This window comes from Gossypium raimondii, chromosome 12 (genome assembly GCF_025698545.1).
Source record: "Gossypium raimondii isolate GPD5lz chromosome 12, ASM2569854v1, whole genome shotgun sequence".
In the NCBI taxonomy this organism is placed as follows: Eukaryota; Viridiplantae; Streptophyta; class Magnoliopsida; order Malvales; family Malvaceae; genus Gossypium; species Gossypium raimondii.
The window spans coordinates 26,039,023-26,043,862 of NC_068576.1; positions in this window are offsets into that span (position 1 = coordinate 26,039,023).

Consider the following 4,840-nt stretch of genomic DNA (forward strand, 5'->3'; position numbering starts at 1 on the left):
GATGATTAGCTACTTGATTTTCAACACATTTTCTGTCTTGGATCTCAAGGTCAAATTCTTGGAGTAAAAGTACCCAACGAATTATCCTTGTTTTAGCATCTTTCTTCGTGAGTAAGTACTTAATGACAGCATGATCGGTAAACATTGTAACTTTGGTACCTATAAGATATGAGCGAAACTTGTCAAAAGCAAAAACTATAGAAAAAAGTTCTTTTTCAGTTACAGTATAATTAATTTAGGCTCCTATCAAAGTTTTTCTTGCATAGTTGATAACATGAAAGACTTTGTTTCTTCTTTGACCCATCACAGCTCCATTAGCGAAATCGCTTGCATCACACATCAACTCAAAAGGTGAGTTCCAATTAGGTGTAACAATTATTGGGGGTGAGATTAACCGGCTTTTTAATTTCTCAAAAGCTTCTAAACATGTTTTGTTAATATAAAAAACAATATATTTTTCTAAAAGCATACACAAAGGTTTAGAAATTTTTGAAAAATCTTTGATAAATCTATGATAAAAACCAGCATAGCTTAAGAAACTTTGAACTCCTTTCACACTAACTGGAGGTGGTAATCTTTCAATTACATCTACCCTTGCTCTATCCACTTCAATTCTATTTTTGTAAATTTTATGTCTTAAGACAATTCCCTCCTTAACCATAAAATGACATTTCTCCTAGTTAAGGACAAGATTCGTCTCCTCACATCTTTTTAGTACCTTGGCCAAATTATTCAAACAAACTTCATAAGTGTTACCAAAAAAAAAAAAATCATCCATGAAAACCTCAACAAAATTTTCAACCATATCAGTTAAAATTGTCATCATACATCGCTGAAATGTGGCAGGTGCATTACATAAGCCGAAAAGCATTTTCCTAAACGCAAATGCATTGTATAGGTAATTAAAAGTAGTTTTATTCTGATCTTTCGAGGCTACAACTATTTGTTGTATCTCGAATATCTATATAAAAAGCAATAAAATTCGTTACCTTCCAGTCGATCTAACATCTGATCCAATAAAGGCAACGAAAAATAATCCTTATGAGTGACTTTGTTCAACTTGCTGTTCTCAATACAGATTCTCCAACCCGTGAGGGATTAAATCCTTACGTTCATTCATGATCGTGATTCCACCTTTCTTTGGTACACATTGTACCAGACTTACCCAAGAACTATCTAAGATGGGGGTAGATAATTCTTGCATCTAACCATTCGATCACCTCCTTTTGTACCACTTCTTTCATGATAGAGTTGAGTCTCCTTTGCCTATCGATTCTACCTAGCTCACCTTCCTCTAAAACAATCTTATGCATATAGAAGGAAGGGTTTATACCTAGTATATCAGTTATGGTTCAACCAATTTCCTTTTTAAATTTCTTTAAAACAACAATCAATTGGTCCTCTTGGTGTTCTGTCAGTTCTATTGAAAGGATCACAGGTAAAGAAGAACTATTACCTCAATAAACATATTTTAAATGGGACAAAAGTACCATTAGTTCAAGCTTAGGCAGTTCCTCGATTGACAACTTGGGTTGTGTAAATTCTCGAACTTCTAACTCTAGTGGTTTGAACCATAGTGGTTGAACATAACTCCTCAAATTGGCTTCCATCAAAGCCATACATTCATTACCTTCTTCATCTTCCAAGGGTTTAGACCCCAAAGTGTTCTCCAACGGGTCTTCTTCAAAATTGCTCTCACATTCTATAGAAACTAAGGTTTCTAATTCCTTCATTACTCAACACTCCTCTGTCGGATCTAGAAATTTCATGGCCTTCAGAATTTTAAATGTTACATTATCAGCTTGAACTCTCATTGTGAGTTCTACTTTTTGCACATCTATCAACATTATTCTCGTGGTTAGGAAAGGTCTCCCTAGGATGATCAGAACTTCCTTATCTGCTTCAAAGTCTAACACATAAATCAGTAGGAAAAATAAACTTATCAACCCTTACCAAAACATCCTCGATCTTTCCCTCGAGATATGCTAACAAATGATCCGCAAGTTAAAGTGTCACAGTAGTGGTTCTTACTTCACTTATTCCCAACAGTTTGAAAATAGATTTGGGCATCAAGTTGATGATTCCTTCAAGGTCACACAAAGCTTTACCGTAGTAAGATTCTCTGGTGTTACAATGTATCATAAAGCTTCTAGGGTCCTTCAGTTTCAGAGGTAGCTTGTTTTGTAAGAACGCACTACACTCCTTCATCAAATCAACAGTATCATACTCACTAAGTCATTTCTTCTTGGATAGAATATCATTCATAACCTTCACGTAGTTGGGCATCTATTTTAAAGCCTCCACCAACGGGATGTTGATGTGAAGTTGCTTTAGAACATCCAAGAACTTCTTGAATTGTACCTCTTGTTTCTTCTTATTCTACTGAAGTCTTTGAGGATTTGGAACTTTAGGTTGATATGGACAACTTTTCTAAAGAGGCAAATCTACAAAAGAAGGTGTTAGCTTCTTAGAATTTACTAGTTTAGGGTTTACCTTATCAAATTTTCCATTATTTTATTTTTTTCGGTGTAGGAACTTCAACTGTTGGTTGACTTTCCTCCATCTTAGTAGGCTTATCTTCAATCACAACCTCCTTGGGTTCCAAAATCTTACCACCTTGTAACGCAACCAATTTACAATGCTCATTACCCAAACTCCTTGAATTTTTTATACCGCTCGGTAAAGCTCCTTATGATCTACTACGAAGCTCAATAGCTATCTGACCCATCTAGTTCTCCAGATTTTTCAGTGTTGCTACTTTACTTTGAATCAAGGCGTCATTTTTCGCCTTCAACAAGTCCTCCAAACTGTTTGATGACTCAGCTTGAGGTGGTTTTGGAGCTTGTTGGTTAAACCCTTGAGATTGATTGGGTTTATACTGCATATGAGTGTTCGGTCCATTTCCTTTGTTACTCTAGGAAAAGTTCAGATGATTCTGCCATGATGGATTGTAGAAATTGGATTGTGGTATGTAACAATCCGTTTTTCAGTGGTGCCAAAAGTAGTGGTTTCGAGGCCACCAAATCTAACGGCCCCGAATCTAACGTGTAAGTTCATAAATATTATTATTTAATAATTATGAGTCAAATATGGTTTTAAAAATATTTTTGATATGATAATTTATGCTATTCGAATGATTAATTAAGTTCAACTGGTAAGACCCTAAGGTCAAGAGGTTTTAGAAAATGAGGTATCAGGACCTCATTTCTAGAAACCAAGACATAAATATTTTTATAAATATTTACGGAGTTTCATTAAGTGGTATTCAATTTTTGCTAAGAAATTTTAACGTTTGGATAGTTAATTAAATAAAAAGGGCTAAATAGTGAAAGATGTAAAATTTGATCACTATCAGATTGAATGATTAAATGGCTTAATGAATATAAGTGGAAGGATTAGTATGGTAAATTAACCATTCTTAGGATGGTGGGACGGCACAATGGTTGAAAATGAATTAAATAATATAAATTCAATGGCAATTTTGTAATTAAATGGAAATTAAAACAAATTAAAGTGCAATTAAAACATTTTAATTTCATTTCTTCTTCTTCACTCGACCGAACACCATATCTGTGGAGGAGGTTTCAATTTTGGCTTTATTTCTTTGCATGTGAATATAATTGATCCTATTTCTTGTAATTTTTATGTTTTTGAGATCGTTGCAACTAGGTCCAGTTAGCTCGTACCTTCGATTTTGAAACTGTTAAAGATTTTGAATGTTTCCATTAATGAACCTTGTGATTTTATATGTTAAACTATGAATTTGAGATATTAGTTGTTATTTAGAGTATTTTATTAAGTGATTTTTGATGAATTTTTTGATTAGGGACTAAATTGTTGAAATAGTAAAAATACAAGGGTTTGTTGTGAAATTATTGTAAAAAGGGCTGCATTGAATGCCATGAATATTTAGCTAGCATGGTTTTGCATTAAAAATGGTTAATTTGCATGTTTTAGGCTCAAGGACCAAATTGAATAAAACTAAAATATTAAGGGCAATTTTGTAAAAATATAAAAATACTAAATTTCATAAAATAAATTACTTTACTGTCTAAAGTAATAAATTGAATGAAATTATTAATTTAGATTAAGGTTGAGTGGAAAATCAAGGGGAATGGAAAATTACCAAAGTGTCCCTATACTTTGACATTTCTACAATTTAGCCAGGTAAGTTTGTACGGTTAGAATTTAACATCAATATGAATTTTTGAGTAGTTAACATGGTACAACTTGTATATTTATATTTAATTGTTGATAATTAATGGTAATTTGAGATATAATATGGAATTTGATTACTCGAATTGGAATGAACGTAGGATAGAGTATAATCGTGATTTGGAGTGTTATGGGGATTGGAGTGGAGATGATTAAGGAGTGATGTATATTCACATTACTCGAGTAAATTGAGGTTCAGTATTTGTTGCGAACTCTCATGTTATACACTCTATTTGGTGTGTTGGTTGGATTAGCTCTTAAGAGCATTAGTGTGTTGGTTGGATTAGCTCTTATGAGCATTAGTGTGTTTGAGGGATTGGCTCATGTGAGCATCTGGTGTGTAAGATTCAAAAGGTGTAATTTCTTATAAAATGGTTTATCATGTGATTGGCCCCAAATGAGTTATATACATAAATGCACTAACTTGTGTAGTGATGATGGTGATTAGGCTTATGTCAAGCTTGAGCTTATGATTGATGTATATGCTTATGTCTGGTATTATACAAATGAAACGATAAGAATAGGTAATGAAACGGTAAGTTCATAATTGGAATGTGATATGATGAAAAAGGTTGTTATTTAAGTTTATGCTTAGTAAATGGAATGGAAAGTAAGTAAAGGAAGT